This window comes from Chrysochloris asiatica, unplaced genomic scaffold (assembly GCF_000296735.1).
Source record: "Chrysochloris asiatica unplaced genomic scaffold, ChrAsi1.0 scaffold00003, whole genome shotgun sequence".
Classification (NCBI taxonomy): domain Eukaryota; kingdom Metazoa; phylum Chordata; class Mammalia; order Afrosoricida; family Chrysochloridae; genus Chrysochloris; species Chrysochloris asiatica.
In genome coordinates, this window is record NW_006408521.1 from 39,686,636 (window position 1) to 39,700,536 (window position 13,901).

The following is a 13,901-nucleotide window of genomic DNA, read 5'->3' on the forward strand; positions in this document are numbered from 1 at the left end:
TTCGTAATTTTCCTCTAGTCAAGTTCTGATTACCAAGCCATTGAGGCTAGGTCAAATGGGTGCTGTTTGTAAGTTTGGGTGGTCTTGTGCATTTCCCCTCACTTCATATGAGCTGGATTCTTTACTCTCACCTCTAGCCCTCCATGGCTATGTCCTTGTCCATGGGTTCAAGTGTCCTCAGGTCTCACCACACTTTGGACCAACCAGCCCTTCCTCTTCTCTCTCTCATCTCCAGGTCAACAGAAGTCAATGGACTGTGGTTGAACTCAGCCTATTTCTTCATTTCTGCCTTTCTGCCTCTTCCACTCACCAGTAGACCAATGTGGTCACCAGCAAGCTTACATGCCTGTTCGTGTGTTCCCTTTGAGTTTCAGTCTTAGAGGGGAGTTTGTCCTGAAGGAACTTGATTGCTTGCCTTGATGGCTTCCCGGTGAACAGCTTGCTTATTCTTGTAGTAGCCAGCCATGCTGATATTTTTGTTTTGGGTTTTTCCAGATGACTTTTCTTTGAAGATGTATGTTCTGTTGTGCTAGCTGTTCCAGCCTGGTCTGCTTGACTTTGCTAGTGGGAATGTCTCACCTCATAAGGTTCTGGATGGGACTCAGGATTCCACCTAAAGTTCTATACTCTGCAAAGGCTTTGCAAGAGGCCTATTTCACTGGGCAAGTTCTAGAACCCCTTTTAGGTATTCCAATCAGTTATAGGCTGAAGATGGGCTTACAAGGTTTCTGTAATCATGTTTCCCAATATTCCTTTCTATCCCACTCATGTCTATTTTACAATAGTAGGCAAGGGAAACCAGTATTCATAAGACTGTCAAGCATTTTAGTATTATTTCCCCGCTTCAAACTATGCCTTGATCCCTGTATCACAGAGCCCTGTTTTTCCAACATTGAGCATGCATCACTATTTACCTCTGTCCCACTTAGACCATGCAAACCTGTCTCAGTGTTCCCCTATCTATCTTGTTCTTCCACTTCCTCCCACTTCTTGTATTGCCCTCCCCAACACCCAAACTAAACCCCCTACCCTAATTCCACTGTTGTGGTTACCTTGTTGTTGTTAAGTGCTGTCGAGTCAATTCTGACCCATAGCGACCCTATACAGTGTTTTTGAGGAAAAGTTGGTGAGTGTGAACTGCCAACCTTGCAGTTCAAACGGCTTTGAAGTCTGGTACATTAACCCACAGCACCAAAATGCCTTATATTCCATTAATTCTTCCTTCCATTTAAAACAGTCTATTTTATCCTGTAATCTACCTGATCTTCTTACCATGTGACCTTCTCATCCTATGTGTTTACCTTTTTTCACATTGCAATTGTTTTGATCATAGAATGACCTCCCAGATCCTCTGTTCTTAAAATTTTATTCTGTTTTGACTCTTCCATTTGTTGATTGAGTTCAGGGTGATGCTGCTACATATGTCAATCTCTGGTTGTTGTTTGTTCTTGTTGGTTCTCAGTCCACAGAACTTCCTTTAGGATGTTTTTCATAGCAGGGTTGACTTTGGCAAAATCCCTTAGCTTCTATTTATCCTGGAATGTTTTGATTACACCATCGTATTTTATTGACGGCTTTGCTGGGTAGAGGATTCTTGGTTTTTCTCTTTCAGGGTTTTATGTATGTCTCCCCATTGCCTTCTTGCCTGCATGTTTTCTTTTGAGAGATCCAAGCTTAATCTGATTTGCTTGCCTTTGTTTTGCACCCCTTCTTTTCCCTAGCTGCTTTCAAGATTCTGTCCTTATCTTTGAATTTGGAGAGCTTGATTATTATATGTCTTGGTGATTGTCTTTTAGGGTCTATCCTTCCTGGGGTTTGCTGAGCTTCTTGAATGTTTATCTTTTTACTTTTCAGGATGTTAAGGAAGTTTTCTTCCAGAAGCTCTTCAACTATCTCCTCTGTGGACTTGTGTGATTCTTCCTGTTCCGGAATGCCGATAATTCTTAAGTTATTCCTCTTCATGTTGTCCAACATGAATCTTAGGCCTTCTTCAGATTTTTTTAAATCCTTTTTTTGTGCTTGCTCTTCTATCTTAGTAGTGTTGAGAGATTTATCTTCTAGCTCACTAGTTCTGACTTCTACCTCTTCAATGCTCCTTTGCCCTTTCAGTGTATTGTCCATTTCTGATATTCTATTATTAATCATTTGGACCTCTTTCTGTAGGTTTTGAATTGTTTCCAATGTTTTATCTATCTTATTTGATTGTTCCTGTAGCGTTCTCCTGACTTCTTCCTTATTTTTCTCAACTCCATTGCATAGTGTTTTGATGCATTTTATAATCATTTTTCTGGATTCCTTCTCAGGAATTTCCAAAGCTTGCCCATCTTCCAGTATGGAGTGTAGGTCTACTTCCAGCTCATTTGCTCAGTCACTTTATCTCGTTTCTGGACATGTGCAGATATGGTCATCTGCTTCTGTTTTTTGGGCATATTCAGGAGATATCTGTGGCCTTAATACTTAGATGGGTGTGTATTTTGGTATTTTTTATGATTTCTGATTGCCTCCAGGTAGAAATGATAAGGAGATGGGCTTCCCTTTTCACTCTTTTTCCTGAGAAATTTCAAGATGCCACTATTGGTCAATGTGATGTAACTCAGAATTTAATTTTTGGTCTATTTCTTTTTTAGTCTGACTGTCCCTGTTCCACATCCCTATTCCGGCCTTTTTCCTAGTGATAAACAGTTCAGGGCTGGCTGTGGCTGTTTTGCACTGCCATTTAGTTTTACATGGAAACTGTCACTTTAAATTTTGAGGAGATCTGTGGGCATGTGTAGTAGAACCCTCCATGGGTAGGGGTGAGGTGTCCACTCACTCAGGCACCCCCTCTAGTCACCTGAATGGAGGTGTGCAGACAGTGAGAGGCCAATCAACAGACACACACACACAAGAGAATGTCCACACCTTTATCTGTGTGGTTCTTTCTGTCAGGTGTCTGTGGCTGCTCTGATCCTTCCCCTGCTTGGTTTCTCCCAAGATGGTGGCTCTGGGAGCAGCTGAGCATCTTGAATTAGAAAGCAATGGATTTCTTGCTTCTGCTACAGATTTCCCTCGCTGTAAGTCTTCCAACCTTCTCAATATTCCTTTATATGTGTTTCAGAGTTCTGGGACCATACCCTGAACCTGCTTGGTCCAGTATTCTGTGTGGTTGCTGATGGAGCTCCTCACTGCACTGCTACCCGATCTGCCATCTTGTTTGTTTTCTCCCAGCTTACTTTAAAAATTTTTGCAAATTCAACTTTTTATTGTGAAGTGAGTATAGAGCATCAGTTTACATTTAACAAATCATATACTTTGTTTCATCTCAATGAGTGCAATCCTCTCACTGTTAGTTCTGACTCTTAACAAACTACACTTAACAACAACAGTAGTGTAAATATAACTTTGATATGCACTGGGGCACCAAACATTTCATGAGACTTGCTTTATTGTGATATTCACTTTATTATGGTGGTCTTGAACTGAACCTGCAGTAAATATCTCAGAGAGATATGCTTACAGTAGGAGTTGGTAGGGAACAAACAATTTCATAGCCTTGAGAAGGCACTGTTTAAAAAGAAAGGAGCAAGAGAAGAGGGAGAGGAAGAAAGAAAAATGAAAGAAAAGAAAGAAGGAAGAGAAAAAAAACAACCCTTGGGATCAATTTTCTCATAAGGCAGTAGAATCTCATAGCAATCACCATCAACTTGTAGATTTCTCTGTTTTACACTTGGAAATTCTAAGCAGTTTATAAACCCTTAGCATCACAGGTTTTGTCTCCCAATTTCCTCTTTTGCAGAAGTAGGGAGTTGCAAAGTCCTATGCAAACAAGAAGTCATGTAGCGAGGGCTCCGCACAGGGTGGGGCTCCTATATTTCTGGTCTGGCGCCACCAGGCAGACTGTGCCCCTGCTGAGAAGGAGGAGGGAGTCTATGTGACCCTCTCCCCATCAGGAATTCCAGAATGAAGAAAGATCCAGGCTTCGAACTCCTCTGGCTAGCAGACAAGTTCCTGGGGATCTTGGTAGTCAAATGGGACAAGCAAATACACACATGGACTTTTGATCCTCCCTTTTCTGTATTCAACCTTTGCCCGGTGCCTGCTTTCCTTCTCAGGACTCCCAGCACCACCCCAAGAAGCAAAAGGCAAGTGATATTGATTCCTGCTCCCCCCTCACCCACAGGGCCATCAAAGCTCACCTTCAGAACAGCCTGCCGGCTGCCAAGGAAGACATACCCTCCCTCTCAGTCTTCTTTCTCCTCCCAGGGAACTACAATCCTATTTGCTTCCCCTTTACAAGCAGGCTTCAGACTCATCCCAGCCTGGTCTTAGCAGCCCAGTTCCCCACAACTGTAACAGCCTTAGGCGGTGAGCCTGAAGTTCTCTGAGCTGCTGAGGAATGTTCTACTAACCTGGCACCTCCAGGACCTAGCAGACAGGGTAGCCCCACACTGAAGCTATACAGAATCCGTGGGAAGGCCCTTCCAGACCAGGGCTGGGTCCTGGGCTGAGCCCTGTACTGAACCTCAGCTTCTTCCTCTGTGAAATGGAGCAACTAATACTGATTCGGAAACTCAGTTTAAGTCACTATGAATTGGAACTGAATCGACAGCCCTTAACAGTAACAATACCAACTTGGGAACACAGTGACTTTGTAGGATAAGAACTGGAGGGCAAACCACAAGGCTGGTGATCCAGCCCACCAGCCACTTGGAAAGAAAATGATGAGGCTTTCTGCTCCCTCAAAGATTTACAGCCTTGGGGACCCTATATAGGGTCACTATGAGTCAGAACCAACTTGATAGCACTTAACAACAACAACAACTGGGCTGCCATGTGTTGGAGTGAGTCAAGGACAATGGTTTTGGTTTGGTTCCTGACGAGGAGGGTGGCCAAGAGGCCTGCAGCCTATACTTGTTCTTAGGTAAGAAGTAAGACAGAAAGCTTCTGCCCCAAGAGCCAGCAGCCCACAGTCACCCCCAAGGCCATGGTACTGCAAGCCAATGAGCACTGAAGTGAGACAGGGAGGGAAATGGGGTTCAGAAGTCAGGATTAAACCGGAGCCACTTATTGACTAAAGGCTTGAGGAATGTTGAGGGCTGTGCCTCTCCTTGATTGAGCAATTGTGAAGGCGTGTGGGACATGGCACATCTTGGGACATGCCATTAAGAAAGACTGGCCTTCTCAGCTCACTACTCCCAACTGCCTCCTGGTCCCCTGGAGTCCTGGCAGGAGAGGTTTTCCCCTCAGTGTGATCACCTGGGCACCCACTCAGGGAGCTCCCACAACATCTACTAGTACCTACGTCTATCACAGATGGTCTCAAGCTGGGCCAACACTTCTGAGGAAGATACACAAGCAGGAGACCCGCACACCCATTACCTCCCGCCTCCCTTTCACTAGCCTTCCTGATTCTATCAGGGCACCAGAAGGGCATTCCCAGGCCACAGCACCTAGGTATCTTCCTGGAACCTAACAAAGTAGAACCTGGGATCTCCACCAATGCTGTCCTAGCAGGTGTTGTGTTCTTGTTGCTGTTGTTAGGGGCTGTTGAGTTGATTCCGACTATGCAAAACAGAACGAAACAGTGCCTGGTCCTGGGCATCCTCAAACTTGTTGCCATGTTTAAGCCCATTGTAGCTGCCACTGTGTCAGTCCATCTTGTTGAAGACCTTCCTCTTTTTCACTGACTCTTCATCATGTTATTAATAGGCATGATGTTCCAGGGACTGGCTTTTCCTGATAACATACCCAAAGTATGAGAGACAAAGTCTCACCATCCTGGCTTCTAAGGAGCAGTCTGGCTGCACTTCTTCCAAGAAGTTCTCACAGTTCATGATACTTTCAATATTCCTATCTAACACCATAATTCAAATACATCAATTCTTCTGCCTTCTTTCTTATTCATTGTCCAACTTTCATGTGCATATGAGGTTACTGAAAATACCATGGCTCAGGGCAGGCATACCTTAGCCATCAAATGGATGCTCTTGAACACTCTAAAGAGGTCTTGTGCAGCAGATTTGCTTAATGCAACACATTGTTCGATTTCATGACTGCTGCTTTCATGAGAGTTGATGTGGATCCAAGCAAACTGAAGTCTTTGTTAACTTCGATCTTTTCTCCGTTTATCATATTGTTACTTACTCATCCAGTGATGAGGATTTTCATTTTCTTTACATTGATGTGCAGTCCATAGAGACTGCTGAAGTCACTGATCTCCATCTGTAAATATTTCAAGTCCTGTTCACTTCTAGCAAGCAAAGTGTATAATCTGTATATTGCAGGTTGTTAATGAGTCTTCTTCTAATCCTGATGCCATGTTCTTCCTTATATAATTCAGCTTCTCAGATTATTTGTTCAGCATACAGATTGAATAAATATGATGAAAGAATGCAATCCTGACACACATACATTTCCTGATTGTAAACCATTCACTATTTTCTTCTATTCAAATGACTGCCTCTTGGTCTATGTACAGGTTCCTCAGGAGCACATAAGTGTTCTGGAATTTCCATGTTTTGCAATGTTATCCATAGTTTGTTATGACCCACACAGTCAAATGCCTTTACATAGTCAATAAAGCACAAGCAAACATCTTTCTGGTATTCTCTGCTTTTAGCCAAGTTCCATCAGCAATGATATCTTTTGTTCTGTGTCCTCTTGTGAATCTGGCTTGAATTTCTAGCAGCTCCCTGTTCATATGCTACTGTAACCAGTTTTTAATTCAACATTTTACTTGTGTGTGATATTAATTACATTTTTGAAAATTTCTACATTCTGTTAAGTCATCTTTCTATGGAATGGGCAAAAATATGGATCTCTACCAGATGGTTTGGCCAGATACCTGTCTTCCAAATTCTTGGCAATAGACAGTTGAGTGCTTCCAGTTCTGTAACAGTTTGGTGAAGTATAAAAGGGCACTGTAGATTCAGGAAGCAGCGTGGGTTCAGGAAGCACTCTAGCAACCCCTGAGTGACATGATCAATTAAGTGCTTGACTAACTGAAAGGTTGGCAGTTCGGACCCGGTTAGAGGTGCCTTGTTAGAAAAGTCTGGTGACAATAAAAAGTTAAAAAAAAGAGAAAGGTCTGGTGATAGGTTTCCAAGAGGTCATAGCACTGAAAACCCTATGGGGGTCAGTTCTACTTTGGAACCACATAGTCACCATGAGTTGGACTTGACTTGGCAGCAACTGGTTTGGTTTTGGTTCTGTTCCCTGTGGGTTAATGCACTGTACTGTGAAGTCAATTTGAACTGCAAAGTTGGCTGTTCAAGCCCACCAGCCACTCCTTGGAAACCTTATACAGGATCTCTATGGGTCGGAACCAACTCAAAGGCACTTAACAACAACAACAAACTACTTAGTACTGCTCGTAACAAAAAATACAAGTGAATGACTTTAAAGAACCAGTGAGCCCATCTCCTACTTTCTGTTGTTTGCAGCACTAGTCTGTGTTCCTCTGATTGTCAGCAGGTCCTCATATGGTGTCTGTCTCCTCACCACCCCACCCCATCCTGCCCCATGTGTATCCTTGTCTATTCTGCTCTTTTCATAGGACATCACTTAGAAATAATTAGGTTTAGGATACCCTCCATTCTGACAAACCTCATTAACATAACAAAAGAACCCTTATTTCCAATCAAGGTTTGGGGACATTCAATCCATAACCACCTGTATGCATTTGCACATGCTGGTCCCTCTGCCTGGACATCTTTCCCTCTCTCCCCATCCTTTCACCCAGCTAGCATGTCACTTCCTTTGAGAAGCCTTCCCAGATTCCCCCAGGTACCATGGGTGCCCCCTCATCTCTTTTGTCATAGCATTTTGCTCATTTCTCTAGGACGGTGTGTAGAGTTATAAACAGACAACTACAGATGCAACCACCTCCAGACTGTGTGATTCAGCAGAGTAGCCCTCTCCTGGCTGGTCACAGGAAGGGCCTGGCGAGGCTTTCGGACAGAATCAGCATGAGGTTGGATGGACTTCAGGGTGTGTTGTGAAGTGACTTGAAATTTGATTCACATTTGTTCCTGCCTGACAAGCTGAGGGGAGGAGGAGTGTGGTTAACTGTGCTTGATAAAGCGGCTCTGTTTGTGTTTGGATTCTACAAAGTGGAATCCGAGGCCAGCAGTACTTGTTTCTTGTCATTGGTGTCACTGTTGAGTTGGCTTTTCCAGGTCGGGCCTGCATCTCATTCTTTCCAGGGGAACCTGGGGGTCAGGAGGTGGTACCTTACTGCTCTGACAGGGAGGACAGTCCAAGTGTGTCTGTGGGCAGTGTGGCCATTGGTGGTCATTGTTACCAGAGTAGGGTAGGATGGTGTCACAGAAGGGGAGAGGCTTGGACCCAGTCTCAAAGGAGGGATGGGGATGTATCAGGGGTAGAGATGAGGTGGAGGAGGCTGTTCTAGCCTGAGAAACAGCATGTGCAGGGGCCTGGAGACGTGTACACGGCTGTCAACACACAGGAGGTTGTGAGCATGTGAGCGGAGTATCCATTCTCCCCCTCCCCTTCACCAGGACACCAGCTCTGAGAGGCTGAGCCCCTCCTGTGATCTCACTGCCTGGGGGACAGCCTGTAGCTTTCATTGGTGGTTGCTTTTATTTTTTCTTGGTAGCATCTTGGAGGCCCTGGGTGGTGCAAACTGGCTTCTGCGTTTGGCTGCCAACTGAAAGGATGGAAGTTAGAGTCTAACCAAGAAGTGGCTGGAAAGAAAGTCTTGGTGATTAACTTCTGAAAACTCAGTCAGGTCTCCTCTGACACATGTGGGGTCTCCAGGAGTTGGAACTGACTTAATGGAAACTGTTTTGTTTTCTCCCTGTTGGGGAGAAAAGAAAGAGGGGAGCTAGGTGATCTGCTGAAGGCCTCCCTCATCTCCCCCACTCCACCACCTGGGTCACGAACTCTGAATACCTCAGTTGCAATTCTTTTGTTGTTCCATTCTGTGCTAACCATTGCCTCATGACCTTTGGGCTTAGTTTTTGAAACCCTGGTATTATTAACCCCGATCTTCCAGTCTCTGGCTCTCTGAGACTCCTAACACCTCCTTGGGCAGTAAGCCACAGGAGCTAAGATGCTTAGGACAGGAATAGGCTGAGTCATTCTAAAGGTGAGAGTTACACCACCTGCCTCCCAGGCGAGGACTTGGTGAATTTGGTTTGAGGCCTGAGTTATCTAGTTGACTTAGATCCAGAGACCATGTCCAGTAGTAAGCCAAGCCGTTGTTGCTGTTGAGTTGATTCTGACTACAGGCATTGTTGCACAGTTAGCAGGTGAGGAAAGTGAGGCTTAGTGAGTCTGGATGACTTGCCCAAAGTCACATTCTAAGGACAAAGGGCAAGAGCATGGGGCCAGCCCCTAGACTGCATTTCATGATCATTCCAGTTTCTGTTGTGGGTAAATGCAGGTCTCCTGGTGAGGTGGCGGGGTGGCAGGGGAAGGTGTCCGGAGTAAGGGGGTCAGCCGAGCACCTTGCCCTGGGGCTTCTCTAGTGTTGTCTGCAAATCTGAAAGTCTTCAGATAATAGGATCTTTATTTCCTCTAGAGAAAATGAGTAGCCTGTCATAGCTCTTGTTGACATGAAACTGGCACCCTCAATGTGGGCTGTTGGGGTCTCACCGATGGGCCCTGATAGGGGCTTCTTCACTGCCTAGCCATTGCCTTATCTTCTCCCGTTCCCCCTTTTTTTCTGTGGGTACCAGGATTCATTCATTCATTCACTGATTTCAAGGGTAAATTTTAAAGTCTTGTTACTAGGGTTCCAGTTCATACATGCACAGGTTTATTGAAAACAAAACAAATGGGAACATGTCTTTGTGATCAGTGCAGCCAAGTTGCCTCAGTTATGTACTTGTCTTAGTCTCATTAGGGTGCCTTCCAAATAAAAACCATCCAATCAAAACAGTTGCTTCCAATGGAATCTTCTGGGCTTGTTAAACTCTAGGCACGAAGGTCAGCTCAGAAGGTTATGTGACTGTTTTTGGGGATTTCAAAGAGGCAAGCCTGATAGATTTTCTTGTATGGCACAGGTTTATTATGAAGAAGTTTTAAGAAATGGAAAACTGCATCGATGAGCAAATGGTCAAGAAAGGTTCACTACGGAATTCTCCCCCTCCCCATTATAACACACCTGCTTATTCAATGAGGGTAGCTAAGGGCTGTCTCTGAGAATTTTGTTGAGAAGCCTTACTCATCCACCCTACAGTCCTGGCCTTGTCCCTTCAGACTTCTTTGTGTTTTCCAAACTCAAAGAACATTGAAAAGGATCGTGACTTGAGTCTTTCAAGGTTGCCCAGCCTGCTGTTTTGACATGTGTAATTTAAAGAGTGCAGAGTTCTTCCCAGAAGGTTAAACATGGGAACACTATTTGACTCCTAGTTGGAGGCTGTATTGGGAAAGAAGAGCTTCACATTATGATGTTTTTAATAAATGTTTCTATGAATTTGTAACAATTTTTTTTTTTTTTTTTTTTTTCAATTGAGGCACCAGCTGTTTGTCAGGACTCCTAGTGTGGTATTGTAAGATCAGCACTGGTCTTCAAACCACAGGTTGGCAGTTCAAACCCACCAGCTACTCCTCAGAAACCTTAAACATGGTCGCTATGAGTTGGAATCAACTCGATGACACTTAATAACAACAACTGTTTGCCAGGTGTGTAGGACTCAATGCTGAATGAAGTAAACATGGATCCTGCAGTTCTGAGCCTGCTGTCCTAGAGAGTGAGATACTAATTAAGCCATCCACCACACAAATGTGAGGTTACATCTGTGACTTCCTAGGTGGACAACTCCGCAGAGGCGGACACGCCTCTATTTTGGCATGTTGCATCTCTTAGTTCCTGCTGTCCCCTGGGATGAAGAAGGGTGTTTGCCCCCATCCCTCATAGTAATTTGGGGGTAGGGTTGTCACATTCAGAAGATTAACCAAGTGTGGGGTATGTGATTGAATGTGTGTGTGAGAGAGAGAGAGAAAGAGAGTTGGAATTACATGGGAAGTTTTAAAAAATGAGTGTCTTTGGGCCCCACCTCCAGTCATTCTGATTGGACTGGTTTAATTATTGTTGTAACACACACACACACACACACACAGAGGTTTGGATCCACTGGCCGTCCGTGGGAGAACGGTGTGGCAGTCTACTTCTGTAATGATTTATTGCTTTAGAAACCGCTGCGATCATTCTAGTCTGTTCTGTAGGGTTGGTCACTGCGAGTCAGAATTGACCCGATGACAACGTGCTTGGTTATTATTATTATTTTTGTAATACATTGGCCTACTCAAGATTTCTCATGTGTACAATTTTGTGACACTAATTGTATTAATCATGTTGTGCAGCCCTCACCAGTGTCTATTGGTGTGGTATTGTTTGTTAAAGCTCCCCAGATGATTCGAATGTGCCATCAGGGTTGAGAACCCCCAGTGTGGTGGCATGGTGAGGAGGACATTCTGTCTGGACTTGGGTTGCCTCTGCAGTGTCCTGTCTGTGTGAGTGATATTTTCATCTGGTCTGAACAAAATGCAAAATCTAATTTCCAAATAATGCACCAAGAAGTTACTTTTGACCCTCCTTTTTTACTTAAATGATCACTGAGCTTCACTCTAGGGCCGGGAGGAGAGCAGGTTGAGGGGGTTGGGAAAGGATGTCTGTTTTCACACAGTAGTACTTGGTATAAAGTATGAGTAAATCTAAGACCACAGCACTAAGAACTTTTTTAGGGAGTGCTGGGGATGGTGTGGTTATGTGTTGGGTTGATAACCACAGACAGGTGCTTTGAGGGAGAAAGAGGATGCTTTCTGCTCCTGGTGTGGCACTGTAGGATAAGCACTAGACTGCAAGGTCGATTTGAAATGCAAGGTCAGTGATTCAAACTCACCTGCTTCTCCTTGGAAGCCTGTACAGGGTTGATATGAGTCAGCACCAACTTGTGACACTTAATTACAACAACAAAGAGTTACAGCCTCAGAAAGAGTGAAGTTGGAACTGACTCAATGGCACACAGAAATGTTACAAAATTTAAATTTTTTGTAGGTAATATATTAATGTGGTTAAAATAAGTTTAGGGTAAAACAGTTTTCCCCCCACTTTCTCCCCTCTCTCTGTGTAGTTCCTATCCCTCACAGCAGCCACTTTTAGTAGTTTCTTTAGAAAATACAAGTAAATTAATGCCTCCTCCTAGGTTTTTGCACCCAAAGTAGCATATTATATGCATTCTTTTGCACTTCTCCTTGAACATTATATAGCTTGTAGTTCTTTCTGTATCGTACATAACAAACTTCCTCTTTCTTAGATTTTTTTTTTTTTTAAAGTTTCACAAGATTTCATTGGGGGCAGGTACCATAATACCCTAATTTATTTAATCAGTCTGTTTTGGTGAACATTTGACTTGTTTCCAATCTCCATCTGCTGTAATAAATAATTCTACAATGAATAACCTTGTAAATGTGTCACTTTGCAGGTTTCCTAGTGTAGCTGTAGGATAAATTGCCTGAAGTGAGAGTGCTTGGTTAAGCGGTGTTTGCATTTGTACTTTTGGTAGATATTGCCAAATGGCCTCCAAGGGGGCTGTCCCACACCAACGGTGCAGGAGGGAGCTTGTTAGCACACAGCCTCTCCAACACAGCATGTTGGGACACTCTTGGATTCTGGCCAATTTGATAGATAAAAAAGAACACACTTGTATAGTTTCCATTTGTGTTTTTCTTATGAATAAAGTTGAACATCTTTTCATATATTTGAGAGCATTTCTCCTCTTTCTATGAACTGCCTACTCACATTGATTTGTGGTATTGTCCTTTTCTTGTCCATTTCTAAGAGCTCATATAGTTTAGAGGGATAACCCTCCATCTGTGATATGGATTGTAAATACAAAAGGGCTTCAAAACATTCATTAACAAATGGAATGAAAAGATGTGGAATGATTCGGTGAAAATTTTTGAAGCCCCCCTTGTATACCTACCTCCCACCCCAATTTTTATTGCTTATCATTTTTTCTCATGCAGAAGTTTTAAATTTTTTAAGTCAAATTTATCAGTCTTTGCAGACTTCTAGAATTTTGAGTCTGGGTTATAAATGCCTACCAGTGACTATAAAGATATCCTGCTTTCTGCCAAGTCACTTTGTAATTTCATGTTTTTTTAGGTTTAGATCTCTGATGTATCTGGAGTGCATCTGCTATATGGTATGAGGTACAGATTGATTTTAATCATTTTCTAGATGGCCATACAGCTGGGTCCACACTGTTTATTGACTCATCCATATTTCCCTCCACTAATCTGATATTAGGGTCACCACTCCTCTGTCAGTTTGTCATACTGTGGTGGCTTGTGAGTTGCTGTGATTCTGAAAGCTATGCCACCGGTATTTTAAATACCAGCAGGGTCACCCGCAGTGGAAAGGTTTCAGAAGAGCTTCCAGACAGAGACAGACTAGGAAGAAGGAGTGACGAACTACTTCCGAATATTTAGTCACTGAAAACCTTGTGAATAACAGAGAAACACTGTCAGATACAGTGCCAGAAAATGAGTCCTTCAGGTTGGAAGGCACTCAGAATGCAACTGGGGAAAAGCTACCTTCTCTAGAGTTGACCATTATGATGCAAATGAAGTAAAGCCCGTGGGAGAAAAGCCAGCGGGACCTTCATTTGCTGATGGGCACAACTCAAGATGAAGAGAAACAGCTGTAAACATACACTGAAAATCTGAATATGGAATGTACAAAGTATGAATCTGGGACTGGAAGTAGTCAAAAATGAAATGGAATGCATAAACATCGTTATCTTAGGCATTAGTGAGCTGAAATGGACTGGTATTCACCATTTTGAATCTCACAACCATATAGTTTACTATGCCGAGAAAGACAAATTGAAGAGGAATGGTGTTGCGTTCATTGTCAAAAAGAACATATCCAGATCAGTCATGAGGTACAA